The 20,125-nt window shown below is 39.6% G+C and overlaps 1 protein-coding gene across 1 annotated transcript in view; it reads right to left on the reverse strand.

The window, feature by feature from the left end:
- LOC122710226 (centromere protein P) overlaps positions 1-20,125 on the reverse strand; it is a 225,125-nt gene that overhangs the window by 4,450 nt on the left and 200,550 nt on the right. The gene's annotated exons all lie outside the window — the stretch shown is intronic.

Here is a 20,125-nt window from a genome sequence, read left to right on the forward strand (position 1 = left end):
TGCTTTACCAAAACACAGCATTCCAACCAGAAATTTTCAGATGTTCCCAGCTCCCTCCTGTGACCCTCACATTCCCCCAGGCAGTTTAGGCAGTTTGGAAAATGAGGCCTCTTGGGCCTTAGTCCAGGTCTGATGTCTCCTCATGATGCCACATTGGGAGTGCTCCAGAAATGCTGCTGTGCTTCTGGGGTGACCCAAAAGCCACCCTTTCCCCTCTGTTATTGGAATTTTCCAAGGGGACATCATGACACCAGGCCACTGTCTGGCTCCTCAGTCAGACATCCACTCGCCAGCCTGGGCCTGCTGGTGCCTCAGAGCTGAGTCAACCACACGAGGGGTGCCAAAGGGTGACTGTCTCCATCATTCCTTCCACACTGGCAAGTAGATTTTCACCAGAAAAACGAGCTTTTACTTCTCCCTTATTTATTTTCTATCGGCATTGACTCACAGATCACTGATTTATTCAACATATATCAGTGTTTCTTTAGGAAGCTGATGGTATTTAGAAACCAAGACCTAGGCTCACTGCTCCTGGGGCTTTGGTGGCTTAGGGCTCTCTCGGGAAAGAACTTGGTAAGACAGGTTGGTGTGACACATGCACAAGCATGCACATATCATAGCCCCTTGGGAATCCTTCTGCACACACATACTAACAAACTAGTAGGCGATGACCTCAATACCTCTGCCCACCCCCCAGAATTCTCTATCTAGCCTTCTTCCTCCTGCAGCTATAAAATCACTCTACTCCTAGGAAGGAAAAGAGCTTACACAAATAATCCCTTTATACCTTCCCTGTTTAGAATGGAAACAGGAAAGTTAGGCAAGCAAAGTCAGTCAAATATATAGCCAAGAAACATACACCCTGCAATAAATCTGAAGGCAAGTGTACCCTTAAAAGATCTACTCCATTAAGAGTACTAGACAATAAACATCACTTCAGGTGGGGATATAAGTCCAAGAAGTAGTTCTTAAGATTTTTAAGATTGTAATTTTCATTCTAACTAACTGGGTAGCAATTGTACGCTTTTATATGTAGTCTGTTCCCTTCTAGACTAACAATTAAAAAGCAAGGCAAGTTGGTTTCTTTTACAATAGTCAGAAATGATACTTAAGAAGCTGAACACACACACACACATACATGTAATAATCAATGCTAGAAACTCTTTAGAGGTAATTTCACAACTTTGTCTTCATACAGTTTTTAAAATGTAATTGTGCCAGCAAAATAATGAAATGCAGGCAGATGATGAAAGTCATATTCAGATATTCACTGGCAATTTTATTGTTACTAATAAAACTCTCATTATTTTATATATCTCAAAGTAATGTGCAAAACATTGAAACTGATTATAATTTAAAGTTACTATGATCTGGGGACTTTCCTAGTGGTCCAGTGGCTAAGACTCTGTGATCCCAATGAAGGGGGCTTGGGTTCAATCCCTGGTCAGGGAACTAGATCCCACATGCTGCAACTAAAGATTGCACATGCCACAGCTAAGAGCCGGCACAGCCAAATAAAAAATACTTTTTTAAAAGTTAAAGAAAGAGAAGTTATTATGGTCTAATTTAAATTTTTTCATAGAGTCACAGACTTTTTGAGCTTTCAAGGTGTTTTCTCTTTCAAAAGACAAACTACACGTCCACACTGCCACATACAGTTCACTGACCTCTTACAGTTACAGGCCCCATGTCCTTAACAGACACTAGCTCATTCACAGATGACAGCCGTCATATGAAGCCATTGGTTTAGTGCCCATTTAAATGAAACTGAGGCTTGAAAAAATTAAGATACTTGCTCAAGATTACACAACTAGTAAACTGATTCAAACCTAAGGCAATCAGATTCCAAAACCTGAGCTCAGAAATAATACTACCATTTCACATTTCTGAATTCAACTATAGTTGTAATATAGAGGCCAAGTGTGATTACAATCAAACTGTAACATAATTCATGCTGGCAACTGATTTTGAAGGCAGAAACAAAACCATTTTTATTGGGAAATATAATAGCCCCTAAAGGTTTGTTCACATATTCCATATGGTATAAGACTTATTAGGTCCCTAATGGTAATGGGCTCCTGATCTAGTGTAAGCAACTTGCTGTGTGTATATTTTTTGGCTGCACTATGTGGCTTGCTAGGTCTCATTCCTGGACCATGGATTGAACCCAGGCCATGGCAGTGAAAGCCCAGAATCCTATCCACTAGGCTAGCAAGGAATTCCCCTGTGCCTGTTTTTTATTAGAGGTTTAGTTTTCTCTCCAGAGGCGTGAGGTTGCATTGCAGAGTCCAGGCCCCCTTTAGTAGTGCCAAGCTTCTTCACATAGGCCTCTGTCAGGGCGAGGATGGACTGCCTCTCATATAGACTTTCTACTAATTCTCCTCCTACCCACAGTCTCTCTTTCAGAGGTTCCACAGAACAAATTGGTTGATTTGTTCCTTCCTCCAAGGAAGATAGCTTTCTCAGTCTCCTGCGTGCTGAGAGTCACACACGGCTGGAAAGCTCTGGCTTGGAGGTCATTTTTCAGTGGCAATGGCCCCTGAGGCCCTGCCCCCAGGGACAGTTCCCATACTCCCAGGGAAAGTCAAAGCAACCTCCAAATGACTGTTCCCTGTTCCGGCACGGCATGTTCCCTTCAGGGGTTAGGTCTCAGCTTTGTCTGGGCCTCATCAAACTATAATTATCTGCTTCCTGAATGTACTGCTGCCTTCCTCTGGCCTATTCTTCATCTTTGTGTATTATGTCTTTTAAAACTCTCTCTACTGTCATTTCTGAAGAATTTTAGCAGAGTGGCTGATGAAGGTGGTATATTTCAATGGTCCACTTTTGAGGCCTTTGACATTTATATTTTCAATTTCCCCTCATACTTGATGAATAGTTTGGGTACAGAATTTAAGGTTTAAATAGTATTTAAATTATTTTATATATAAAGCTAATAATATATGTCCAAACTTGTATTCTAGAGTCCTATGTTAAAATGCTTTCAGGGCTGGAGCACTGGGATGACCCAGAGGGATGGGATGAGGCGGGAGGTGGGAGGGGGGTTCAGGATGGGGAACACACGTAAACCCATGGCTGATTCTTATCAGTGTATGGCAAAAACCACTACAATATTGTAAAGTAATTAGCCTCCAACTTAAAAAAAAAAATGCTTTCAGTTTTTAAAAATGGAAAAAAAAATAATTAAGTCAACTCATGTCCTTAGAAATAGAGGAAATCCCCACCCTGGGACAAAATAAAAGAGGGCATAAATAATGTTTGTAAATAAACTTTTTAATGGTTCAAATCTTATACTATATCAAGTCCTGATAGCTTTATTTTCATAAAACAAAATGAACATTTGGCAAGAGAATTAAAATGTGAGAGAGGAAACAAGTCTTGGTGAAATAATCCAAAGGACAATAATAATGTATTCTATTTGCACAATAGTTCTAACTTTGCCAGTTCTTTACATGTTTATCCACAGGATACCTTTATGAATCAGGGATATAAAATTATGCACACTTTAAAAATAAGGAAATAAAGGCTCAGAGATTTGCAAGGCTGCTCCAATGACCCTGAGCCCAAAGTAAAGAAGCCAAGCTGAGCTGGCTTCCTAACTCTAATGCCTTTCTTGAAGCAAATTTCAGGTGACCCATGGTCCAGCTCAGAGTAAACTCACCCTGAAACCAATAAGGCTTACACTTCAGGGACCAACAACTCCCTCCCTGTACATGGGCTCCTTTCAAGCCCCTCTACTGAATTTAAAACAAATAATTTTTAGAACAGTTTTAGATTGATAAAAATTGGGAGGATAGTACAGAGTTCCTATATTATTAACATCTAATATTGGTGTGGTATATTTGTTACAATCAATGAGCCAATATTGGGATATTGCTTTTATAACTGAAGTCTATATTTTTTTTAGCTATCTTAGTTTTTACTTAATGTCCATTTTCTGTTTCAGAATTCCCACTCAGGATCCCACATGACATATTTGTGAGAGGTAGGAAAATTCACCTAGATCCTTACTCTATATATACCTTCTTATGTTCTGCCATGGGTTTAAGTATTATGCTTATTTATTTTAATAAGGGGCTCCCATTTTTTTACCTAAAGACTCTTAAGAGAAAATGCATAGTTGTTCTTTGGGTCTTAGAATAACACATCTTGCCATCTGGCAGCGCCCTTAGGACCAGGCCGGAAGAAGGGGTCAGCTGATCCTGGGCTTGACTTGAGACTCAAAACAGGTAACAAGAGAGGGGCAAACATGAAAATGCTTTCACATATGCATCTGTCTACAGACCACCCATGAACTAGCAAAACGCATCTTACAATAATTCAAATTTTCAGCATGCACTAGCTCTTGAATTGATTGAGGGCAGAGGATTTTCTTTGCTGCCTTGTCCTGAAACTGCTTTATTTTCCTAGAGAAATTCTTAAGTATTTCAAATTCATCCTCTTACACACAATGAGACCTACACACATGATGAACTTGGATTGACTAATTCATCACTCAAAATGATTTGCAGCGTGGCTATTGTGTGGAACTGTTGTGGACTGGCAGACCTGTTTTTCTTTGCCTGGCAAGCTTTCTTATTACCCTCACTCTGGCAACAGACCTGTCCCTTTCACAGGATTGGCCCAGGTCATCACAGACTGTTAGCTCCTCACGAACAGCATATAATGTATCCTGGGCCAACTGACAGATGCTGGGAGGACAAAACCTTCCCCAGCAGGGACTGTTCAGTGGGCAGCCTCTTCCAGGCTATGGGAGGCCTGTGTGTTGCCCTGATAGAAAACCAGCAGAGAATCGTGCAGAAATGAGGGCCTCACAACAGGAATGTGATCCGCACATGCAGGCTACACCCTTTCTTTCTTTAATTGTCTGAACTACTACAGCCCTCTGCTACAACTGGAGTGACTAACTTTCCTTTTTGCTAAGCCAATGTGAATTTATATTTCTGTCTGTGTTGAAAGAGCTCCAATAAAAACACTGGGTACTTTGTTAAATGCTGGGTATGTCCTGGAACAAAATAACACTGAGCATCAGGAAAGTAAAAATAAAAACTACAATGGAATACCACAATATACACCTGAATGGCTACAAACAACTGACAAAACCAGTGTTGAAACTGATATGAGCAGCTGTTACCCTCACACCCTGCTGGTGAGAGTATAAATGGGCACAGTTATTTTGACAACCCCTCCAAAAGCTGAACATACACCTACCCTAAGACTCAGCAATTCTATCCAACATAAACACGTACCTGTATCACCAAAAGACATGCACACAGCAGCGCTGTTTACAACTGCCAGGACCTGGAAAGGGCCAGGCCCAGAACCCTGGGTGAATGCTGTGTGGCTCATCCACGTGACAGAAGGCTCAAGGGCTGTGAGATGAATGATCACCAGTTACACTCCACATGGACTGATCTCAGGGATAGTGTATGCAGTGACAAGCACCAACCCTGTCTTGTAGCACCTGTGGCAGGTGGGTGGGCCCTGGGGACTGCTCCTGCTCTGCTTCCTCTTCCAGTGAATGGTTCTGTAATTTTGTGAAAAATCATCCAACTGTGCATTTATGACGTGTGTGCCCTGTCCTGTATCTATATATTTCAACAAAAAATTAAAATACAAAAGACAGCATCCCCCAGCCCATGAAGTATACAACCTAGTGAAGACAGACAGTAAGCAAGTAAACACAGAAATGCTTCCCTTCTGCCTCTGCCATCCAGGGTGGAGAATGCTTTGTTCTTTTTCTCATCCAGAAGCCCAGTAGCCATCTCAATTACTTTGCTATCTTTTTTGGGTCTTCTCCAGCTCTATCATATCTGTCCTGAAGAACCGACCCTAATTGCATGAAATATGTACAGATGTTCTAGGATTTGGGACAAAGAACATAAAATCTATTTTCTTTTACCTGATCATCCTGAATTAAGGCTACCAATCTGTAAGCCTTTCTTGATGCTGAGGTATCTGAAATACTGTTTTGAGAAGTAGTTATATGCCTTTTCTTGGGTCACTACTGATAGCCAAAGGTGCATTTTTTTTCTGGCCATGCTGCACTGCAATGTGGGATCTTATTCCCTGACCAGCAATCAAATCCATGCCCTTTGCAGTGGAAGCATGGAGTCCTAACCACTGGACTGCCAGGGAAGTCCCCAAGGGCCCATCTTTTGATAGGTATTTTCTGGATTTCTTTTTCCTTGAAGGTCTTATCTTATGCACAATAAATTTTTATTATTTTTTTGTGCCCTCTAACTAATGTTTTCACTGCATTCCCATTCTCTTGGTATTTCAATATGTGGAAAGGCTTAAAGTTGTCCGAAAATATGGAGATTTTACTGTTGACTTCTTCTTGGCTCATTTATATATAACAGTTCAATTGCTTAACATTTCTCAATTCTGAAAATATGGTCCACGTGACTTTGTTAAACTGGAATTAGTTGAATCACATTTGAGATAAGTGGGCCAAAAGCTGCAGCTTAAAATTTTTTGTTACATGAAAATTTTACTCGTAAAAACATTTGTTTGAATGCTTGTAAACTTTCTTTCTTTCTGGTTGCACTGGGTCTTTGTTGCTGTGCGTGGGCTTTCTCTCGTTGTGGCAGGCAGGGGCTACTCTCTAGGTGTGGTGCCCAGGCTTCTCACTGCAGTGGCTTCTCTTGTAGAGCATGGGCTGGGTAGTTGTGGTGCATGGGCTTAGTTGCCCACGGCGCATGGGATCTTCCTGGACCAGGGATAGAGCCCGTGCCCCCTGCACTGGCAGGCAGACTCTCAACTACTGGACCGCCAGGGAAGTCCCGAATGCTTGTAAACTTTCTACTTATCTTTCCTCATCTCCTTATATTAAACTTCAGCCAATTTGTACATTTAAATAATACTTGAAGAAGCATACTAATTTCCAGAGGCTGAGGCTGACCAAAGAAATGGAAGAGGCCTGTACAAACTTATCTTTATCTTTATTAAAACATCATGCTAAAGTTCTGGAGGGGAACTCAGGCCCCAGGACCCCAGAGGCTTGCCCAACAACAGTCCAAGGTGGATTATGTGGCCCAGCAACAAGAGAAAATGGAAACAGAGGATGTGAGCCAACAAAGTCAAGCTTTTTTTTTTTTTTTAAAAGATAAGACAGTCGAAGGACAGATTCCATTTCCCTAAAGGTCATACTTCAGCCTCATATAAATATAAATTCCATGCTGTTTTAAATATCAAAAGCTGAAAGCACAGTATTTATACATTTGCAACAGAAAGAGGGTCCTTTATTTTTTTATTTATCCCCTCCCCCCTCCCCAGGGTCCTTTATTTATAAGTGCCAAAAGCACTGAATACTAACCAGATGTGGTTTACTGCCTCTTACAAAGCAAGAAAACATACAGAGAAGAAACGACAGTTGGAGTTAAAAAAAAAAATCTTAAAACAAGTATAAAACAATTTGTCCTACTAACAGAACTGAGTAGCTGAAAGCCCTTTGCTGAAGTGTGCCTCCACTGAAATACTACTAGTGAACTTGCTTAAGCAGGGCCCTCCTGTTTCTTCCAAGAGCACTTGCAAATAGCTGGGCTTTTCTGCCACACCTTTCTACGTGAAAGTGATAATGTTCTGGTAAGATGCTCCTAAAAGACTGGCCTGCAGACCCTGATTTATGCAAACATCATTATGGATGTCTGAAACCATTTAACTGTTTACAAGAGGAAGGTGATTATTACCTCATGCTTTCCCTAAGTAACCAATCTTTAAGTTCTTGAGGCAAAAATATTATCAGTCTTCTTTTGGGTGGGTATTGGGGGTGGGGTGGGGGGGTGGGCAGTGATGGTAATACTGTCTGGTGTTGAAGGAGGAAACAGACAGAACAGGCTCCATCTTGAAAGCAGGACACCATCTTGGACCGGACTGTGGACTTTGAACTATATGCCCAGTATCTATGGAAACGACATACCAACTGGAAAGCCAGGCCCGCTGGATGGAAGAGCCCCAGGGCTCGTACCTAGATTCTCTGTTGCCTAAAAGAATACCCTAATTATCTGTGTAACCGAATAGAATCATAAATTCTATTATGCTTATTGGGGTATGACCACAGGCCTATTGATAATTGTCCACTGTTAACTACCTAGATTTCAGGCATATGAATCTTGGGTTAACTTTGATTGTATCTTTCTTTTTCTTTGTTCAGACTAGTTTCAGGGAATTTGGGGAGGTGGGTTTGGGCACGTACACTTAAGGTATATAAAGTTTTCAGAAAAACTGGTCAGGGTCCTTGGCTAAGAGGAGACTCTGTCTTGGGCCCACTGGTGTAATAAACGGCACTCCACTATCTGCATTGTCCTTCTGAGTGAGTTTGTTTCCCGGAATGCGTGGCTACAACAGTTTGTGTTTATCAGAAAAATACACTATTTTAAACACATTAAAATTATTGTAATCAAAGACTGGATGAAGATTATAAAAGACTGAATAAAGACGAAATGTGAACATATTATTTTCTATTTAAATTACAACTAGACTTTTTTGTAAGACAGTTTAAAAAGGCATTCAACAACAATTTGAACTATCATAAATAGCTTGAATGTAATAGTTTAGTGTAAAAAATAGATTTGCAGGATGCTTAGTTTGAAATCTACCTTAAAAGCATACAGAAACACTTCAGATGCACTAGAATATCTATTATAAAAAAGACATTCAACTAATAAAAATAAATGAAAAAAAATTAAAAAGGCAGACAATAAAAAGACAAGTGTTGGTGAGAATGTGATAAGTGCAAACCTCAGACATTACTGGTGAGATGTAAAATGGTATAGCCACTTAACGGTTTGGCTATCCCCCTCCCCACCTTTTTAATGTCCTTTATGCAAAAAAGCAAAATGCCTGTCTGAGGAGGCCTTACAAATAGCTGTGAAAAGAGGGGAAGCAAAAAGCAAAGGAAAAAAGGAAAGATATACCCATTTGAATGCAGAGTTCCAAAGAATAGCAAGGAGAGATAAGAAAGCCTTCCTCAGTGATCAGTGCAAAGAAATAGAGGAAAACAATAGAATGGGAAAGACTAGAGATCTCTTCAAGAAAATTAGAGATACCAAGGGAACATTTCATGCAAAGATGGGCTCGATAAAGGAGAGAAATGGTATGGACCTAACAGAAGCAGAAGATATTAAGAAGAGGTGGCAAGAATACACAGAAGAACTGTACAAAAAAGATCTTCACGACCCAGATAATCATGATGGTGTGATCACTCACCTAGAGCCAGACATCCTGGAACGTGAAGTCAAGTGGGCCTTAGGAAGCATCACTACGAACCAAGCTAGTGGAGGTGATGAAATTCCAGTTGAGCTATTTCAAATCCTCAAAGATGATGCTGTGAAAGTGCTGCACTCAATATGCCAGCAAATTTGGAAAACTCAGCAGTGGCCACAGGACTGCAAAAGGTCAGTTTTGATTCCAATCCCAAAGAAAGGCAATGCCAAAGAATGCTCAAACTATCTTACAATTGCACTCATCTCACACGCTAGTAAAGTGATGCTTAAAATTCTCCAAGCCAGGCTTCAGCAATACATGAACTGTGAACTTCCAGATGTTCAAGTTGGTTTCAGAAAAGGCAGAGGAACCAGAGATCAAATTGCCAACATCTGTTGGTTCATCGATAAAGCAAGAGAGTTCCAGAAAAAAATCTATTTCTGCTTTATTGACTATGCCAAAGCCTTTGACTGTGTGGATCACAATAAACTGTGGAAAATTCTGAAAGAGATAGGAATACCAGACCACCTGACCTGCCTCTCGAGAAACCTGTATGCAGGTCAGGAAGCAACAGTTAGAACTGGACATGGAACAACAAAGTGGTTCCAAATAGGGAAAGGAGTACGTCAAGGCTGTATATTGTCACCCTGCTTATTTAACTTATATGCAGAGTTCATCATGAGAAACACTGGGCTGGAGGAAGCACAAGCTGGAATCAAGATTGCCGGGAGAAATATCAATAACCTCAGATATGCAGATGACACCACTCTTATGGCAGAAAGTGAAGAAGAATTAAAGAGCCTCTTGATGAAAGTGAAAAAGGAGAGTGAAAAAGTTGGCTTAAACTCAACATTTAGAAAACTAAGATCATGGCATCTGGTCCCATCACTTCATGGCAAATAGATGGGGAAACAGTGGAAACAGTGGCTGACTTTAGTTTTGGGGGGCTCCAAAATCACTGCAGATGGTGATTGCAGCCATGAAATTAAAAGACGCTTACTCCTTGGAAGGAAAGTTAATGACCAACCTAGACAGCATATTAAAAAGCAGAGAGACATTACCTTGCCAACAAAGTTCTGTCTAGTCAAGGCTATGGTTTTTCCAGTGGTTATATATGGATGTGAGAGTTAGACTATAAAGAAAGCTGAGCACTGAAGAATTGATGCTTCTGAACTATGGTGTTGGATAAGACTCTTGAGAGCCCCTTGGACTGCAAGGAGATCCAACCAGTCCATCCTAAAGGAGATCAGTCCTGGGTGTTCACTGGAAGGACTGATGTTGAAGCTGGTCTCTAATACTTTGGCCACCTGATGCAAAGAGCTGACTCATTTGAAAAGACCCTGATGCTGGGAAAGATTGAGGGCAAGAGGAGAAGGGGACGACAGAGGATGAGATTGTTGGATGGCATCACCAACTCGATGGACATGGGTTTGGGTGGACTCCGGGAGTTGGTGATGGACAGGGAGGCCTCGCGTGCTGTGGTTCATGGGGTCTCAAAGAGTCAGTCACGACTGAGCAACTGAATTGAACTGATAAATTCTGAGATGATACATTCATGTATGAAGTTTTAATTGTTCCTTTAAACCTAGTCCATATTTTCACACAACATCCTGTTATTCAAATTTTTCTGCACTGGAACAAACACCTGAGGGTATCTGACAAAACAACATTCTTCTCTTTAAATATAGCATCTGTTTCATTCTATCTTTCTGGTACTCTTATTGGATTACATTAAACCACGTAATTCTATGCTTAAATGAACTCATGTATTTTCCATCTAACTATCTTTCTAGAATTTCTTTGTCTTCTTCAAATACATCTTCTAATTTTCTCTTTAATAATATTTAACAAAAAAAAATAATATTTAACCTGTTGTTTGACCTATCCACTGGTTTCTAAATTCTTAAAATTCTAATCACATTTAAAAAATGTATAGATGTCAATTTGTTTCTTTTTCCAATAGGTTTTTGGGAAAGAAAAAAACAAAAAACAGAAAAAAAATTGCTCTGAGGCTTGCCTGGTGGCACAGTGGATAGGAATCTGCCTGCCAATGCAAGGATCACCTGGTCCAGGAAGATCCCACATGATGCAGAGCAACTAAGCCCATGTGCCACAACTTCTGAGCCTAAGCCCGCACTCTAGGGCCTGAGAGCTGCAATTACTGAACCTGGGTATGACAACTACTGAAACCGTGCTCCAAGAGCCTGTGCTCCCCGATAAGAAAAGCCACTGCAACAGAAGCCTGCACACTGCAGCCAAGAGTAGCTCCCGCTCACCATGACTAGAGAAAGTCCGCATGCAGCAACAAAGACCCAGTGCAACCAAAAATAAGTAAATAAATAAATTTTAAGAAACTGTCCCTTATTTTTAAATTAGGTTTATATTTTAGTTACTTCTTTGATCTTTAACCTTGTACTTTGCAGTTTTTGTCTAGATTGTTTTATAATTCTCACTTATAGAAATTTGTTTTATGCAATTAATGTATAATTTTTTAATGTATACTTGCTTCATCTACAAGCTTCCCTGGTGGCTCAGATGGTAAAGAATCTGCCTGCAAAGCAGGAGACCTGGGTTCGATCCCTGGGTTGGGAAGATACCCTGGAGAAGCGAATGGCGACCCACTCCAGTATTCTTGCCTGGAGAATTCCATGGACAGAGGAGCTTGGCAGGCTACAATCCATGGGGTCGCAAAGAGTTGGACACGACTGAGTGACTAACACAGTTTCATCTGGGGTCATTTTTTTCTGAGACAGTGCTGTGAAATTGTGTGAGAATTTCCCTCTTGGGCAGTTTCAAGGTGGCTTTTCCCAGAGCCTGGAGAAGTCCCTGTATCTACAATTTATATTCCTTTCCAGATTTAGGGTTCAACCTAGACCACACAGGCAGCATAAACTGAGATCCAGTATATATCTATGCCAGGGATCTGGAGATGTGAGTTTCTCTACCTACTAAGTTCCCTGTAGTTTCTTTGGCCTGGCTGGCAGTTTTCCTCTTCCTCTGTCAACTAACAGAAATCCTTGAGGCCCCAGGCTCTGGGAGGAGGATTCACCCTAGCATCTGATGCAGTCCAGGCTGTCTTCCAGACCAAGGGCCCAAATCTGTGTTCTACCCAGCACCAGCTCCTGCTCTTGCTTTGTCTCCTTATTTAAGGATCTTGGGACATTTCTACTTCTTTCTTTTGAGCTTGACTATATACTTAAGACATGTTGTACTTAATCCAGAATTTCTGAACAATTAAAATGCTGGGAAAGGGTACACATGGTAAATTAGCTTGCCACATTTATTTTCTTTTTCTTTTTTAAAAAATTTTTATTTATTTTATTTTTTTCTTTTTCATTTTGGCTGAGCTATGAGGCATGCAGGATCGTAGTTCCCCGACCAGAAATGGAACCTGTGCCGCCTGCAGTGGAATTATGTAATCTTAACCACCAGGGAAGTTCCTGATATATTTACGTCTCCACTTGCTTTCTTTTTGTTGAGAAATATCACATTTTCATTTCTCTTTAATTATACAAATAATTAACACATGCATTCTCTTTATGAAAATTACATGGTTAAAGGAACTTTCTTGGTGGTCCAGTGGTTAAGAATCTGCCCGCCGTAGGAGGGGATATGGGTTTGATCTCTGATCCAGGAAGGTCCCACATGCGTGGTGCAACTAAGCCCATGTGCTATAATTACTGAAATCTGCTCTCCTAGAGTCTGTGTTCCACAAGAGAAATCATCACACTGAGATGCTGGCGCACCCCAACAAAGAGTAGCACTTATTCACCACAACTAGAGAAAGTCTGCGTGCAGCAACAAAGACCCAGTGCAGCCATAAATAAATAAATAAATATTAAATGGTAAAAGCTAAGTTAAAGTCTTCTTTGACATAACCCCATATTACAGATCTCTATGGACCCACAGAAGATATTAAATTGCATCTCAATGAAAAATACCTCAATAGAGAAAATTTAGTGAATAAAATCATATTATACCATATTGTTTTCTCATTTCTTTTCTTTACTCAACAATGTGTATTGAAGAGCTTCCTCAGTGAAGATAGAGTTTCTATCTGGGGTCGCTGTGTAGTATTCCATTGTGTATTTAATTGCTGTGTAGTATTTAATTGCTGTGTAGTATTCCACTGTGAATAATTTTCAAGGGTGTGTCAGCCCTTGAGGAAAATTTCCTCAGAGGAGACGAATGCTTTTAGCAGAAGGAAGGGAAGTTACTGGGCACCAAACAACTGATGTCCACCCTCTACCACCACGTTCTACCAGGCACTCATTGCTACATACTATAAGTATGGTGTTAGGACCATTCCACAGAACATGATGGACACCCCTACAAAACTCCAGGTCAGATGTTGACACTGATGGCTCCATACACTGCAAGAGCGTATGTATCAAGGCATACAGTAGGTACTTAACAAACATCTGTTGGATTCATTAAAGGCACATGACCTAGAAGTACAAAAGCTAAAGGAAACAAAAGTAATTTAGTGAAACTGGGAATTATAGGAGAATGATCGAAAAACAAAGCTTTAAATAAGAAAGTAAATACAGAGAAGTTCTTAGATGTTTTAGTATAAAATCTGAAGAACTTCAGGAAAGACACTTGGTCCGAGACAGAAGCAACTACTGTAATTCCTGGCACATAAGTGCCTGGTGGATAAACAATATGACCAGTTGGTTAAAACAAACAGAAACTGAAAAATAAAATGCTGAGCACCTAACTCTGTGCCAAAAGTATGTGAAACACATACTTAGGCAAGACCCTCATCTGATTTTGAGAGGCAAAGAGTAATTGGAACAAAGCAGATGCATGCTAGAAGTTACCGCTAGCAGCTTGTTTAGAAGGAACTAGCGTCCAGTTGTGCATTACAGTCATGAAATGGGCCAAGATGGTACTGAGGAGGGGTGATGGTGTGCTGGGAAAGAGTCTCTGAGAAAATATGAGAAAGCAAGATTAATTACAGTGGTTTGATTTGGTCTTTTATTCCTATTTGACATGGAGCATAATGCTTGCATAGGTCTTGTGATGGTTCAAGAAACTGCAGTAAGATGGATGGAGTTGGAAGGCATTACACTAAGGGAAAGAAACCAGACAAAGAAAGACAAATACTATATAATATCACTTACATGTGGAATCTAAAAAATATAACAGACTAGTGAATATAACAAAAAAGAAGCAGATTCACAGAAGCAGAGAACAAATGAGGGGTCACCAGTGAGGGTGGGTGGAGGGAGTAATACAGGGGTGGGGGGTGGGAAGTACAAACTTTTGGATGTAAGTAAGATTGGCTCAAGGGTATATTGCACAACATGGGGTATACAACCAGTATTTTGCAATAACTATAAATGGAAGGTAACCTTTAAAAATTGTATTAAATAAACTGAACTAAGGAGAGCCATCAAATTGTAGACAGAAAACATGATCACTGCCAAGTGCTTGATCATTGCTAATTCTCCCTTCAAAAGACATAAATAAACCATTTTCAGCATGAAAACACTTAAAATTTACTTTCACTACTCTGAATCACAGATACCAAATGGCATACCATCATAAATAGATGACGGCATGGCTCCTCCCCCTCGTACTGGTGATTTCATAGTGAAAATATTGTTTGTTTCACTAAAGCCTGCTTGAAATTCGTTTTAAAAGCAAAAAACATCAGATATGCAGATGACACCACCCTTATGGCAGAAAGTGAAAAACTAAGATCATGGCATCCGGTCCCATCACTTCATGGTAAATAGATGGGGAAATAATGGAAACAGTGACAGACTTTATTTTTTTAGGCTCCCAAATCACTGCAGATGGTGACTGCAGCCATGAAATTAAAAGACGCTTACTCCTTGGAAGAAAAGATATGACCAATCTAGACAGTATGTTAAAAAGCAGAGACATTACTTTGCCAACAAAGGTCCATAATCAAAGCTATGGTTTTTCCAGTAGTCATGTATGGAGGTGAGAGTTGGACTATAAAGAAAGCTGAGAGCCGAAGAATTGATGCTTTTGAACTGTGGTGTTGGAGAAGACTCTTGAGAGTCCCTTGGACTGCAAGGAGATCCAACCTGTCCATCCTAAGGGAGATCAGTCCTGAATATTCCTTGGAAGGACTGATGGTGAAGCTGAAACTCCATTACTTTGGCCACCTGATGTGAAGAATTGACTCATTTGAAAAGACCCTGGTGCTGGGAAAGATTGAAGGCAGGAGGAGAAGGGGACGACAGAGGATGAGATGGTTTGAGGGCATCACCGACTCAATGGACTTGAGTTTGAGTAGGCTCCGAGAGTTGGTGATGGACACGAAGCCTGGCATGCTGCAGTCCATGGGGTCACAAACAGTCAGATATGACTGAGTGACTGAACTGAACTGAAAAGTAAAAAAACTCCTTAGCCAGAGAGGACTTTGCTTTTTGTACAACAAATGGTTTTTAACCTCCCTCTAAAAAAGAAAAAGAGAAACCTCTCTGTAATTTAAGTATATATTAAAAAAATAGAGCAATAAAAAAAAGCAATAAAAAATAAAAAAATAAAGCAGCCATAGTCTTTGAAATTTGTATATACTAAGTAAAGGACAATTCTCATGAGAAATATCTACAAATTGTATAAAATCTCAACACTCACTTATAAGTATTGTATAAATGAAACAATCTAAAAAGAAATAATCAGTAAATATTTACTGACAGATTAATAGGTAAGAAGCTTGCCCTAGGCTACATAATAGAGTATTCCAACAGTATAAAGATGTTCTCTTCAGGAAGTGAAGATAAATACAGGCTGATTGAAGAAGATTATATTAAAATTAATGACTTTTCTCTTTCTCACAAAAGCTTTACATGTGATAGTCAATATGAAAATTTTTTTGTTGAATATGTTTACCTCTGTACTACATTTTATCACCAATACCCAGGAAAACTTTTATGACCTTGCTTCCTCTAGAGATCATAGTTGATAGGACCAGTGGGTGAGCACATGATCCCAGCTGGTTAAAGCAGGTTCTTTGGAGAAATCTGAAATTGAGGGCCATACCACCCATCTGAGAAGTAGCTTGAACTGAAAGTAAACAGGTTTGTGTTTTTGGAGATGGGCCATTGGCCACATGTGTGTCAACACAGAAGTTGTCCTGCAGAAGGCAAGACCTACTGAGAGAAGAATGAAGTGAACATGCAGAAAATGATAAGCATGAAACAACTCAGGAAAAAAAAGCAAGATAAGTCCTTGAGGGCTGCCTGGACCATGAGAACCACCTCATTCCTGGTCCCAGGCCCTTGGAAATCTTCAATAAGGCCCTTCAATAAGAGGGTATTCTCAGTGTCCTTCCAATATACCCATGTTGTTCTTGGGCTTGTTTAAAGTGAGTTTCTATTACTTGCAATCGAAATGTCTTCACAAACAAAATGGCCATTTCAATTCCATTACTGACAATAAAAATTATGGGATGGATAAGGGAGATATTTTTGTAGAAAGACTATCTAGGACATCATGAGCAAACATAGATATTAAAAGAGAGGGGAGAATTAAGCTCTGAATTACTTGTTCTTTGCCTTGATCAATCTCCTTAGTTCTGAAATGGTTCTTTTGAACAATTTTCCCAGCTTTACATGTATTTTTTTGTGGAGAAGATTCAGTGATCTCATCATTCTGCCACAGTTGGAAGTTCCGCCACAACTGATTTTTACAACTTTCTTAAATGTTTTTTTTTGTCTCTTTGCCTTCCTTTTTATTAGCTTTTTAAAATTTTGCTTTCCCTTATACTAGCTAGGATGTCACATGATCTATTCCTATATGTCAAATGATTACCTTAGATATTTTATCACGCATACTCATCAAAGTCCAAATTAATCCATGTCTCAATGCTCCTCATGAACAAAGGGCTTTATAATGTTTTAATTTCAGTCTGAATTCTAGCTTAAAAAAAAAAACCTCACTTGACATTATTACGATTTTATTATACGGAAACTGTTTTCTGTATTTACCATATTCTTTGTTCCTTATTACATCTCAAAGCTAAAGAGCCTCTTGATGAAAGTGAAAGAGCAGAGTGAATAAATTGGCTTAAACTCAACATTCAGAAAACTAAGATCATGACATCCAATCTAATCACTTCATGGCAAATAGATGGGGAAACAATGGAAACAGTGACAGACTTTATTCTTCTGGGCTTCAAAATCACTGCAGATGGTGACTGCAGCCATGAAATTAAAAGATGCTTGTTCCTTGGAAGGAAGGCTATGATCAACCTAGACATCATATTAAAAAACAGAGACATTCCTTTGCCAGCAAAGGTCTGTCTAATCATACAATGGTTTTTTCAGTAGTCGTGTATGGATGTGCGAGTTGGACTATAAAGAAAGCTGAGAGCTGAAGAATTGATGCTTTTGAACTATGGTGTTGGAGAAGACTCTTGAGAGTCCCTTGGACTGCAAAGAGATCCAACCAGTCCATCCTAAGGGAAATCAGTCCTGAATATTCATTGGAAGGACTGATGCTGAAGTTGAAACTCCAGTACTTTGGTCACCTGATGTTAAGAACTGACTCGTCTGAAAAGACCCTGATGCTGGGAATGACTGAAGGCGGGAGAAGGGGATGACAGAGGATGAGATGGTTGGATGGCATCACCCACTCAATGGACAAGAGTTTGACTAAGTTCCAGGAGTTGGTGATGGACAGGGAAGCCTGGCATACTGCAGACCATGGATTCGAAAAAGAGTTGGTAATGACTGAGCGACTGAACTGAACTGAACTAAGAACTGACTCTAATCAAGTGTGAGTAAGACCCCTGTCAACCTTATTTACTTTTACAGATTTTAGCAATGAGCTGAAGATGCACACAGTAGGAAAAAACTTAAATGACTTAATTAGCAGCACAAATGTGTATAAGTCCTCAAAGAATTTATATACATTTGGGGAAAACATATGGAAACCACTATTTATAATATAAAACAGTTCATCAGTGCTGGCAAAGTAGTAAAGCCAATGTGCTACTATGGGTGAACTGCGGAACTAGAGACCGTTTCTTGGAAAAGATGATATCAAAGTTAGGGACTAAAGAAAAGATCAGGCTATCAGAAGGTGGAGTCTTGAGTTTTTAAAACAATAATACCTGTTTGCTTTCAATACCTATATGCATGTGAGTGGCAACATTCAAACTTTTCACTCTGGCAGAGAAATGCAGAGTAAAGATGAGCACTGTGTTTAAAAATACTATTATTTATCCATTAGTCATCTCAACAGGGTATGATCATGGATAATTTTAGTCTTCCTTACACATTGTTTTATCAATTTCTATATTTACTATTCTGCTGTAATTTGGAAGGAGGAATTTAGCTTTATTCTTTTTAAGATCAGAGTTTCATCTGGGCAAATTGAAAAAAGAACTTAATTCAAAAACAGTATCTTTGCACATACAGAAAAAAGTCAGTAATTTCCAGAATACTATTCATAAAAATTCCATAAACCCTAGAAGAGTTTGAAAATTGCATTTACAAATCTGCTAGAATTAAAATTAAATTTGTTTAAAAATGGAATAAATGAAGTTAACATTATTTTTTTCCTACTCTTGGATGCTGAAAGCTTCTAATGGAAATGAAAAAGATGATATCACCCACCAGTAATGGGGAAAAAATGAGGCCATGGACAAACACACTATGTTTTGATTTATTAAACTGCAAACGAGCTTCACTTTATCCCCCATGAGTGATGGCTTAACCGGTTGCCAAAGTCTTCTTTTTCACAAAATACCTTTGTAAATATTGTGGTTGCTCTGATTTATAGCCATTGCCTTCAGACAGTGTATCAGTAGAAAAGAATCCCATTCCCAACAAATGTTAAAACTACCATATGTGTAATCATCTCACAAACCTCACACTAAGTGTAGGTTTCAGAGTTGGCAGGAGGAAAATTACAGGGAAAGAGCAGTTCTGGAGGCTGTGGCTATGGTGGTTCATCCGAAAGTGGGAAGGACATATCCAGAATGCCAGAGAGAAACACCTGGGTTGTCAACAGTGGTCTTTTTTAAAGATAAGAACCGAGTCCCAGGGGAGGGTGTGACTCATCCAGTTCTCCCTGGCAGGCAAGAGGCCAAGATGAATTCTGGCCCTGATGCCTCTGCAGTGACTTTCATCATGTCTGCTCCCCAAACACTCAGGCAATCTGGTTTTCATCTTGAAGGCATCTGACTCCTATGGTTTACGGGCATGTGGAGCCATAATGGTGATAAGAGTCAGTTTCTGCTGATGTGGGCTGCAGAATATATTCTACCCATCCTTCCATTTCTGCTGGGAGAAGGAGCACTGTAGGGGTGAGCTGAAAAGTGTGTAGCCTGACTGTTGTGAAAAGAAAGAAATCAGACTAACTTGAAGTTACACTCAGTTCTTCCATTTCTCAGCAAGTCAGGCAAATTATTTAACTCTCTGAAGCTTTAGTTTCCTCATTTAGACTATAATACTTCAGTGTTCTTCCTCTGAAAACTGAAGTATAACAAGGTACACTTTTGGGTTGAAGGATTTACTGAGTACTGTCCTAGCAGAGAACATCTGGCACATAGTGGAGCAAGCTAATGCTGCCAGTTTCTTTGTTTCTCTTCTATCCCCATCATGTATAGGGTATGTAGGAAAAAGTGAGGACCTGATTCTGCCAAAGGACATACAAAAAATATCGGTTCTTAGGTTATTTTTAAGATTCTATAAAACCAACTGCTAAAATAATATGCATTATATTTTTACCCTTGAATGCACATTCTTATGGCAAAAAAATAAATCACTATAGTTTGTAGGAATGGAAATTAAACTATAAATACCAAATGTGATTTTCTTTGCACAAAATTTCTCCTCCATAAAATTTAACCTAAACCTCTTGAAACACTTATCTGAATATTACAAGTGTTAAAATAAGTTGGCTTGGATAAGCAAAACTATATCCTAGC

The sequence above is a fragment of the Cervus elaphus genome, chromosome 16 (genome assembly GCF_910594005.1).
Source record: "Cervus elaphus chromosome 16, mCerEla1.1, whole genome shotgun sequence".
Classification (NCBI taxonomy): Eukaryota; Metazoa; Chordata; class Mammalia; order Artiodactyla; family Cervidae; genus Cervus; species Cervus elaphus.